Raw genomic sequence first — 12,281 nt, 5'->3', positions numbered from 1 at the left:
TTTGAGCTAAAGTTGGAGTATGGATGCTAGGTAAGGAGTTAGGACTTCAAAATTAGGTTTTGTGGGAGGCTAGGGAAGTTTTTTGACTTACTTTTCTTAGGATTTATTTTTTGATACGAAAATAAGTTGTAGAAACCCCTATTTATAGATTTTTTAAGTGTTTGTTTTGATAGAGTTAGTGTTTAATTTGAATTGTTTTAAATAGAGCTAGTGTTTAATTAGTATTATTTTAAATAAAGTTATAGTTTAATTAGAATTATTTTAGGTAGAGTTATAGTTTAATTAGAATTATTTTAAATAGAGTTATAGTTTAATTAGAATTGTTTTAGAGTTTTGACTTTTAGTCTCACTTGATTGACTTGACTTTAGGATTTTGACTTGAGTCTTACTTGATTGACTTGACTTTAAGATTTTGACTTGAGTTTTACTTGATTGACTTTAATTTTAATTAGAATTTCACTTTACATTAATTAATGTTTTAATTATTAATTTCAGAATTTTTAATTATTAAAATTATAAAATTATCCTTTTACCGTTGGAGAGGACTTTTCATAAGGAATTCAATGAGAATATTGATTTGTGTCATTTAGGAAATTTTTTGTGCAAAACGGTCGTGAACTTTATGAGGGGCATTTTCGTAATTTTATCAAAATTTGTGAAAATTGGCGAAATAATTTATTTGGTTTCGATTTGTTATTTTATGTGTTTGAAAGGATTTTTCTAAGCGTAATGTAGGCTCTACGGATGTTTTGAGATTAGGGGTATTTTGGTAATTTGGTCATTTTTTAGTGATTTTTACCATAAAACTTCTTTGTCTGCAAGATGATAATTTCTATATTTTTAAGGTTATATTTTCCTAGCGTAACGTGATTTCTACAGTTTTGTCAGTTCGAAATACTTCATCCGAATTCTTGAAACACATCTGGTAACAAAATAAAGCATTGGAATAAACATCCATCATTGAGAACCGTTGCGATCGGGTTGACGAGTTGATTAATCAGGCAAATGCAAAAATGAGGTGTCTACAGATGCCCCTCTTTGGCAGAGGGTTGAAGCAAACTAGATAGCAAATCTATTTTGGTAGATAATGCGATATCCGAATGCCAAAGTTATTAACAGTTCATTTTGCAACCTGATTTAGCAATTCGTCTGGACGTTCGGATCCTTGAGTGTAAAACACTCCGTGAACTAAAAAATGTCAGGTCCTCAAGCGGAAGCTCTCACTGACGGTATCAAATCCTTGAATTTTAGAAAATTCTCCTTGACTAATATATGCAATTGTGTACTTGAAATCTGAGATAAATCTTAGAGATGGTCTGAGCTAGATCTGAGCATAAAATTGAGCATAATTCTGAGAAAGCCCTCGGCGGCATCTGAGCATACTTTCGAGAAAGTCCTCGGTGGTCATCTGAGCAAAATCCAAGATAACCCTTGACAGCTTCTAAGCAAAGTCCTTGATAACCCTTGGCGGTAATTGAGCAAAATCCAAGTTAACCCTTAGCGACATCTGAGAAAAATCCAAGATAATTCTTGGCGGCAACTGAGCAAAATCCAAGTTAACCCTTAGCGGCATCTGAGCAAAATCCAAGATAAGCCTTGGCGGCAACTGAGCAAAATCAAAGTTAACCTTTGGCGGCAACTGAGCAAAATCCATGTTAACCCTTGGTGGCAACTGAGCAAAATCCACGATAACCCTTGGCGGCAACTAAGCAAATTCCAAGATAACCCTTGGCAGCAAATGCGCAAAATCCAAGTTAACCCTTGGCGGTAACTAAGCAAAATTGGCTGAGGAATGAATGAATTTTGGAAAAGAATGAATGAATCTTGAGAAGAATGATCAAATGAAAATGAATCTGGAGAATAACGATTGAATCGGGGAACGAATGAATAAGTCTGGAAGATAATGAATCTAGAAAAGGATTAATGAATCTGGGAACGAATGAATGCCCTATCTCCTACTCTAGGTAAATGAGTTATTCTCTGGGCAGAAAACTAAAATATGAGATCAGGAACGTTTTTGTTTGGACCTCAAGGTTTTCTTTTTCAAAAGTCTTATGAATTTAAAACCTGAGTTTTTATTTCTTTTGAACCTCAAGGGTTTTTCTAAAAATTGTTATCAAGAGGGTAACCTTAAGTTTGAGATTCCTTTTATCTTTTAAGATTAACATTGCTCAACCTTAAAAATAAAAATGCCCCTAGTTTGACGGGAAATATGGCATTAGAGATAATTGAACACATCATGTAAAAATAAAAATAAAAAGCCCCTAGTATAAGGGGGGGGGGGGAAAGCTACATTTTAGAGAAGAAAGAAAATGCCTCTTGCATTAAATATTTGATTACCACAAGTGCAATAAAGATCCAACTTTTAATTTTGATTAATTTTATTAAAGATTTTAAGTCAGGCTTAGGAGAATAAAATTATTTTCTTTTGAGACTCATCATAAAATTCATCATTCTCTCCTTTGGTTCATTTGGGGAAGTAAACATTTTTAGATCAATCATAGATAATATACTTGTGGCTTCTGAGTCTGTGCCTGATTTAAGCTAAGTATTGAACTTGATTATTCAGACTTCTGATATTTCAGCTCGGACACTTCTTAGCTTTTTAACTCCCTGGAGATTTTTTTTATTTTTTTTGTTGCTCTAACTTTTACCTAGATCGCCTTTTCAGGTTTTCAATTTAGCGAGCTTGCTCTAGCTTTTACCTAAATCGCCTTTTCAGGTTTTCGAACTAGCGAGCCTTTTTTTTTTCTTTGCTCTGATTGTTGCCAAAGTCCTTCTTTTAGATTTTCAAACTTGCGAGCTTGCCTTAGTTTTTGCCTAAATCGCCCTTTTCGGGTTTTCAACATAGCAGGCTTTTTTTTTCTATTTTTTTTTCTTCCTTATGGAATTATTGTCTGATCATGCTATGCTATCTTCTTTGACTTTTCGCATGGTACTTAGGAGGACTGTTATGGGTAAGCTTAGGACTGGGCATAAAAAGAAAGGGATTTTGAGGCTCAAAACCCAAATGCCCCTTGTGTGGCATTTTCTCTTAAATTTTTTTTGAATTTTCTTCTCCATTTTGGATGATATTTATTTTTTTTTTGAATTTTTCTTTTTAGATTTTTTTCTTTGTCGGGGAATCTATTTTTTTTATTTGGATGTGGTTGGGCCTGAAATAACTTCTCAGGTTGCCTACATACCCCAAAATTTTGGAATCAGACTAAAACGTAGTTCAAATTCGTCCCTCCCCTAGGTTAGGTGATCAGGCTAAGAAATAAATAGGCCTAATTTTTTTTAAAAGGCTGTAAAGGGCCTGAGAAAAGGTATATTGAACTGGGTAGTAGGAGAATTGATTCGACCAAAGATGACCTCCTTAAATGTAGTACCGTTTGATTTGGTTAAGGTTGGTTGGTTCTGGTAATTCAATTCCATCATGGTCTTGAAGTTTGATAGCTTTTCCTGGTAATATTTCCTTGATGATGAACGGTCCTCCCCAATTTGGTTTGAACTTCCCTCTAGGGTCAAAGATAGGTGTCTGATTCTCTTTGAGTACTAAATCCCTAACTTATAAGTAATGGGCCTTGATCTTTTTGTCAAATGCACGAACGACTCTTCTTTGATAAGCCTGCACGTGGTACAAAGCTCTTAGTCATTTTTCTTCGATCAAATTTAATTCTTCATACCGTTCACGAACCGACTCAGCCTCTGATAATTGACTTTCCAACAATACCTTGAGAGTCGGAATTTCCATTTCGACTGGCAAAACTACTTTCATGCCATACACTAAGGAGTAAGGAGTAGCTCCAGTTGAGGATCGAATTGAAGTTCGATATGCCCATAGTGCAAATGGCAATTTTTCTGACCAATCTCGATGTGATTGACACATTTTCTTGATGATTGTCTTTAGATTCTTATTGGCCGCTGCAACTGTTCCATTGGTCTGAGGACAGTAAGGAGATGATTTGTGTTGCGAGATTTTGAACTTTGAACACAATGTAATAACCTCAGCTTTGAAGTATGACCTGTTATCAGAAATCAGTTTCGAAGGTAACCCGTATCGATTGATGATGTTCGTTTGGATAAACTTTATAACTCGAGATGCTATGAGAACAGCATAAGAGGCAACTTTGACCCACTTAGTAAAATAATCGATAACAAATAGAAGGTATTCATGCTTGTTTTATGCCTTAGGCGATATTTTACTAATAATATCAATTCTCCAAACTGAAAATGGACACGGTGAAGTTAGACCAACTAATTGAGACGGTGGCACATGTATGAGGTTCACATGTATTTGACATTTATGGCAGGTTTTGACCATGTGATGACAATCTATTTCTATCGTGAGCCAGTAATACCCTTGTCTCATAATTTTCCTGGCTAACATTTTTCCACTCATGTGAGGACCACAATCCCCTGGATGTATTTCAACCATTATTTGTTCAACTTGATCTTTATCAAGACATGACAAATAAATCCCATCATAAGATCTTTTGTATAAATTTCCTACACATATGATAAATTGAGATGCTAATCTTAGTAGGATTTGTCGTTCCTTCGTTGATGCTTCTTATGTGAATTCTTATTTTTCCAACACCCTTTTTATATCTGTATAACATGACTTTCCATCGGTTAGTCCAGTAGTAACGTTAATCTGATGGCAATATGCAGGTTTGTGTTTGACTTCGACGGTGATCGGCCTCAATTCCATGGTAGGGGGTAAATGGATCATTGAAGAGAGAGTGGTTAAAGAGTCAGCAAATCTATTATCTTCCCTTGATAGGTGCTGAAATAGGATAGCTTTAAACTTACTCACTAAGTTTAGCAGATGCTCATGATAAGGCTTCAACTTTTCATCCCTAGTCTTCCATTCTTCTAATGACTAATGTATAACCAAGGCTGAATCCCCGAATACTTCAATTTTTGTAATGCCCAGATTCAAAGCAGCTTCAAGCCCCGCGATGCATGCCTTATATTCGGCTGTGTTATTGGTGTTAGAAAAGGCTAATTTAATGGTGATAGGAATGTGGCATCCTTCAGGAGAAAATAGAACTGCCCCTATTCCATACCCATTCTGATTGGCAGCCCCATCAAAGTATAGCTGTCATGTTTAATTTTACGGTTTTTCTTCAACATGCAAGATATTCTCATCTGGGAACTGATCAACAGGCCTTATTCCTTCTACCACTGGATGATTTGCCAAGTATTCTGTCACAGCTCTCCCCTTAATAAATTTCTGTAACATGCATGATGTCAAATTCTGATAACAACAACAACTATCGTGCGGTTCTCCCTGTCAGTGCCGATTTCTCGAAGAGATACTTGAGAGGATCTATCCGAGATAATAAGATAATTGAATGAGATAGCATATAGTGCTGAAGTCTCTGAGTAGCCCATACTAGTGCCAAACAAGTTTTTTCTAGGGATCAATATTTTCATTCATACTCTAACATCTTTTTGCTGATGTAGTAGATAGCCCTTTCTTTGCGAGTATCTTTGTCATACTGTGCAAGTATGCATCCCATAGCTTCTTCTGTGATTGACAGATAAAGAAGAAGTGGCTCACCAGGTGTAGGTGGAACCAAAATAGGCGGGTTCAAGAGATACTCCTTGACTTGGTCGAAAGTCTTTTGACATTGCTCATTCTAAACTGTTGGTTCATTCTTCTTGAGAAGCTTGAAAATAGGTTAGCAGACGTTGGTGAGTTGAACGATGAATCAGCTGACATACTGGATTCTACCCAAAAAATCTCAAATCTGCTTTTCAGTCACAGGTGTTGGTATCTCTTGGATAGTTTTAATCTTCACAGGTCCACTTCGATCCCTCTTTGACTGACCACAAATCCTAATAATTTTCTAGAAGTTACTCCAAATACACATTTCTACGGGTTGAGAAGGAGTTGGTATTTTTGAATCCTTGTAACAAACTTTTCTAGTACAGCAACGTGCCCCAGTCATTCCTTAGACTTGACTATCATATCATCTACATAGACTTCGACTTCCTTGTGTATCATGTCATGTAGTAAAGTTGTAGCTACTTTTTGACAATTGATTCCAGCGTTTTTCAGACCAAAGGGCATAACCTTGTAACAAAAGGTTCCCCACTGTGTGATGTAAGATATTTTTTACATATCCCAAGGATCCATTTTTATCTAATTGTACCCTGAAAAACCATCCATGAAGGACAACAAAGCGTGTCTTGCCGTACTATCTACCAGAACATCTATGTGTGGTAAAGGGAAACTGTCTTTTGGACTCGCTTTGTTTAGGTCTTTAAAGTCCACACACATTCTGACTTTTCCATCCTTTTTAGGCACTGGGATGACATTTCCAATCCACTCAGGGTATTCTACTACTTTCAAAAATCCAACGTTAATCTGTTTCATAACTTCTTCTTTGATCTTTAGAGTTCATTCTGACTTCATACGTCGAAGTTTCTGTTTGATTGGTCGAGCATCAGGATATAATGGAATCCGATGTTGAACAATATCTAAGCTTACTCCCGACATATCCTCATAAGACCACGCGAACAAGTCTTTGAACTTTCTGAGCAAGTCTACTATCCCTTTGTGTTCATCGAGAGATAAGGTGACTCCAATCCGAATCTCTTGAGGACTTTCTTTTATTCCGAGGTTGATAACCTCTACTTCCTCTATTAGAGGTTGAGCCCGATGTTCATTTTATTTTTTAAGTAATTAAATTATTTCAGGGGGAGGTTCTTTGTTAGAAAACTCTCCCTTTGAAGCCAGATTATTAGTTAAATTATTATTGCGCTTAGGGTAATCAAATTTTTTTTTCATTTCATTAAAAAAAGATGGGATAACAAGACTCATTGCAGACTTAACAGAATCACTTGACTCAGCAGGAATATTAGACTCAGCAGAAATAACTAACTTACTTGACTCAACAAAAATAAATGACTCATCAAGCATGTCAGACTGAAAAGGACTAATAGGACTGACAGACCCAGTCTTGACGTGTAGCACATGACTAATTACATGATAATTAGAGAGACACCCAACCGTGGGTTTGATTACAGATTGAGGATTTGGGATCCCCTTCTCAATTGAAAAAACTAGGACACTGCGATCTTCAATGAATAACTAATCAATATGGAGGGAGTCCAGATTGAGCTGCCAGTCATCAACTTCTTTTTCTTTAGTTTCTGTGCTTGCTTCCTTTTCAGGCCATTTCATACCAAAGAAGATTTCAAACCTCGGTAGAAGAGTACCTGTGATGTGATCAATGAATGGCTCTAGGTGAAAGCACCCTTGATCCGTAGGGTGCACGGATCTGCTTTTGACCCTTGAGGTTTGGGAGTCGCCACCTAGTTATTACGGTCTAAGAACTGAATATTGACTCTAAACGGATAAAAAAACTAATCTACTAAAGAAAAATTGAATCTGGAGATCACATTACGGGGTTGGAAGGTGTTAGGCACCAACCCCACCCGTCCAATGCCGGTCTCTACTTATCCCAAATAAGACTATATTACTAACAGCAAAACTTAGATAAAAAAAATTACATAAATTTTACCTTCGATACACAAAGATCTTATTCCCTCAGATCTGACAAAAACTGCTCCTTGTACTGTACTCCTTGATTCGTTCTGTCTCCGGATCTGATTTCTGACCTCCGAGGCAAGGTATATTTCTCTGGGATCTAGATTCTTCGAATTTGTTATGGATTTTGGAGTGTTTTTGAAGGGCTTCTAAGCATTTTTCAAGCTAAAATTGAAGTATGGGTGTTAGGTAAGGAGTTGGGACTCCAAAACTAGGGTTTATGATTTGATACCAAAATAGGGTGGAAGGACTCCTATTTGTAGATTTTTTTTAAGGGTGATTTAGATATGATTAGTGTTTAATTAGAATTCTTTTAGTTAGAGTTGTATTTTAGTTATAATTATTTTAGGTAGAGTTGTCTTTTAATTAGAATTATTTTAGGTAGAGTTATATTTTAATTAGAACTCTATTAAATAAAGTTATTATTTAATTAGAACTCTATTAGGATTTTGACTTTTGGTCTTATTTGATTGACTTTAAGATTTTGACTTTAGTTTTAATTGATTGACTTTAATATCTTGACCTTAGTCTTTCTTAATTGACTTTAATTTTGATTTTAGTCTTATTTGATTGATTTTAAGACCTTGACTTTAGTCTTACTTGGTTGACTTTAATTTTTTGGAGAACCCCCCTCTATTATATCTTTAATTCTTTGGACCCCTAAATGGAGGGGTCCTTGAAGAAATATCTTGGCAACCTTCAACAATTTTGCCTGAGAGCCTAATTGATCAATTTTTTTTGTTCAAAATTTTAAATTAATTTAATTAATATTTCACTTTAATTATTTAATATTTTATTTATTAATTTTGAAAATTTTAATTATAAAAATTGTGAAATTATCATTTTGCCCCTATAGATGAATTTTCGCGTTTTAAGTCGGTTTTTGATGTTCTTAGATGTTTTAGAATCAATTTTTCGTAAGGAATTCAATGAAAATATTGGTTTGTATCATTTATGAAATTTTTTTGTGTGGAATGGTCGGAAACTTTATGGGGGGTATTTTCGTAATTTTGTAAATATGAAAATTGGTGAAATGATTTATTTGATTTCGATTTGTTGTTTTATGTGTTTGATTTTCCTATGTGTAACGTAGGCTCTAAGGATATTTTAAGGTTAGGGATATTTTGGTGATTTGGTCATTTTTTAGTGATTTTTATCGTGAAGCTTCTTTTTGTCTGAAAAATGTTGATTTCTAAGGTTTTGGGGTTATATTTTCCTAGCGTAGCGTGATTTCTATAGTTTTGTCAGTTCGAGATACCTCATCCAGATTTTTGAAATATATCTATTTACAAAAATAAAGCATTGGAATAAACATCCATCATTGGGAATCGTTGCAATCGGGTTGACGAATTTATTAATCAGGCGAGTACAAAAATGGGGTGTCTACAGATGCCCCTCTTTGGCAGAGGGTTGAAGCAAACTAGATAGCAAATCAATTTTGGTAGATAGTGCGATATCCGAATGTCAAAGCTAGTGACATTTCATTTTGCAGCCTTATTTAGCAATTCGTTAGGGTGTTCGGATCCTTGAGGGTAAAACTCTCCCCGAACTAAAAGGTTGTCAGGTCCTTGAGCGAGAACTCTCACTGACAGTGTCAGATCCTTGACTTTTAGAAAATTCTCCTTGACTAAAAAGTGCAAGTGTGAGTGTGTGTACTGTGTGAAATTGAGAAAAAAAATTGAGCATAATCTGAGCAAAAATGAGCATAATCTAAGCAAAATTTGAATGTCTTACTTTACCTACCTTGGGTGAAAAAGTAATGAATTTTTTTTTTTTTTGGAGTCCTACTCTACCTACTCGGGGTGAAAGAGTAATGAACTTATTTTTCTGGGAGTCCTACTCTACCTACTCGGGGTGAAAGAGTAATGAACTAATTATTATTATTATTTTTTTTTTTTGGGAAGTTCTACTCTACCTGCTCGGGGCGAAAGAGTAATGAACTAATTTTTTTTTTTTGGGAAGTTCTACTCTATCTACTCGGAGTAAAAGAGTAATGAACTAAACTTTTTGGAAAGTTCTACTCTACCTGCTCGGGGTGAAAGAGTAAAATTTTTTTTTTGGGGAGTTCTACTCTACTTGTCCACGGTGAAAGAGTAATGAACTAAATTTTTTGGGAAGTTCTACTCTACCTACTCGGAGTGAAAGAGTAATGAACTAATTTTTTGGGAGTCCTACTCTACCTGCCCACGGTGAAAGAGTAATGAACTAAACTTTTTGGGAAGTTCTACTCTACCTACTCGAAGTGAAAGAGTAATGAACTAATTTTTTGGGAGTCCTACTCTACCTGCCCAGGGTGAAAGAGTAATGAATTGTAATCGCCTCAACCCGTTTTCACTAAATAGTGGATAGGGGTCTAATTTATTAAATGGGGGATTTTGAAATATGGGAGTCGCCACCTAGTTTAGGTTTAGGAACCAAAATTAACTCCAAACGGATATGGGTTGGTCCATGGATCAAAGATATGGGTAAGGGGTCAGATTACAGGTTTCGGAAGGTGTTAGGCATCGAACCCGCCCGATCAAGATGATCGGTCTCCACTACAATCCAAAATCATCCTATGGTCAACATACAAAAACTACAGTCAAGGTCACAGTCCAGTCATCATCATCAATTTATGTTGGATTTTCCAAAAAAATCCCATGGTTAAATTGTCCCAACTATTACATAATCATTCTTTGAATTCCACAAAATATGGAAGGATTTGAAAAAGCCCTAATTAGCTCCATGACCTGAAATCAATTAGGAAATTCCACCTGCAAGTATTTCTCAAACTATCCAAAATAGAAACTGCCAAATTGGAACTTAAAGAATTTTCAAATTGGGAATCTAAAATTTTTCAAATTAGAAGTTTAAAAATATGCGCTAGATTCCCAACATAGAAATTTCAAAAAATGTACATTTTCGAATTAAAAATTCTCAACTTCCCATCTATGTGAACCTCCTAGATATAAGGATGCAGAATATTCTAAATTGGGAAATTGTTAAAATATGAAATTCCTAAAATGGAAATTTATAAATATATGTCTTTCCCAAAATAGAAAATTATGCAACCTTCAACTAGAAGATTTCCTAATATGAATTTTCAAAATAAAATCATGAATAAGAGTTTTCGAATTAAAAAATTGTGAATTTATGACAAATTACCAAATTGGAAATTATCAAAATAGCAATGAAAAGTTCCGCATCATCATGCTTACCAAATTGGAGATCGACAAACACCAATGTATATAAAATTTTTAATTTCAAATGACTCTTAAATCGTTCCAAATGGGCAAACATATGTGTCCTTTAGTTTTTTCAAAGCAACTATCACGCAACAACATGCCTTTCAATTTTTCCGAAACAATTATCAATCAAGACATGTATGCTTATCAAGTCAAGGAATACTCTAACCACATGGAATAGCCTTGAAATAATGCTAGGATCTTGAACATCATTATAAGTCATGTAAATCCAACTCGATCATAATAACCAAGATGAGGCCTAAAAATATTTTCCTAATCTATTAATATGCAAAAAAAAATACAAATAAAATAAAGAAAAAACCTCCTAGTCCTACCTCTATAAAAATATACGAATACATTAAAAGTATAAAAAAAACTATCAAATCCTATTCGATGCAAGAACAAATAAAGATAAACAAAGATCACATAAACTAACGTTCCCCTAATTCTATCAATACATGAAAAAAAGTCGTAAAGACGAAGAGTAAAAGAAGAACAAAGATAAAAAAAAACAAGAATCTAACAATGAACTTACCTATAAAGAGAACTATCAAGAATCGATTCCTTCAGGTATAATTCAAAAACTTGTGAGTGTTCGCTGCTGTGAGGACGTGGGAGACGAGGGCAGCGAGAGAAATGTTGTAGTGGCGCGCAGAAAGATTGGGTAGCAAGGAGGACGTTGTGGCTACGTTGCAGGCTTAATTGGGAAGGAGAAAAAGGAGCAGCAAATGGCTGTTAGGACATGAACATAGCAGGGAGAGAACAAGTTTAATGGCTGAAACACATGGGAAACTGAGAGAATAGGTTTATTGGCTGAAAAACATGGAGGAAAGATCAGAGAGAGGAGTCTGTTGGGGCGTTAGGGATGAGGGCTGAGAGACGAGTTGTAATGGGGCTGTGGAGCGTACAATGGAGATGGAGCAGCAAGGGATGAGGCGTTCAGTAGTGGGTTGAAAACGTGAGAGAGGGGAGGATGTTGGTTGGGTAATAAGACCTGAGAGAAGAAGACGTTGAAGGAGAGAAGAGAATGGAAAGAAGTGGCTGCAGCAGCCACGTTTTTGCAGTAATAGCTGTATTACAGTGGAGAGGATGAAGTGCAGCAAAGGAGGAGAACGTTCAGCCAGTACCCTTCTCTGTAGTCCTTCCTTTTCTTTCTTTCCTTTTATTTCCTTTCTTTCCTTCTCTTTTCCTTGCTGTCCAACAGAGACTGCCGATTATTGCTGTCCAAGGACGTTGAGAGAGTGATGTAAAGGAAAAAGAAGCAGTAAATTAGAGTTGGGCAGAAGAGAGCTGAAAGAGCCTTATTGCAGCAGCAATGCTGTGTTGCACCGATAGAGAGAGAGAGACGAGAGCCTTCAGCCAAAAACAAAGAGAAGAAGGAGAGAAGAAGAAGATTCTTTTTTCCTTAGAGAGACGTCTCTCTTTAAATAGAAATTGTTTCTATTTCAGTTTTTTATCTCTTTCTAATTTCTTGATTAACACGTATTTTCTTTCTAGCTTTTTATCTCTTT

Source organism: Akebia trifoliata, chromosome 13 (assembly GCF_017979445.1).
Source record: "Akebia trifoliata isolate Shusen 1 chromosome 13, ASM1797944v1, whole genome shotgun sequence".
Taxonomy (NCBI): domain Eukaryota; kingdom Viridiplantae; phylum Streptophyta; class Magnoliopsida; order Ranunculales; family Lardizabalaceae; genus Akebia; species Akebia trifoliata.
The sequence above is the reverse complement of the archived record's forward strand: the minus strand, read 5'-3'. Positions refer to the sequence as shown.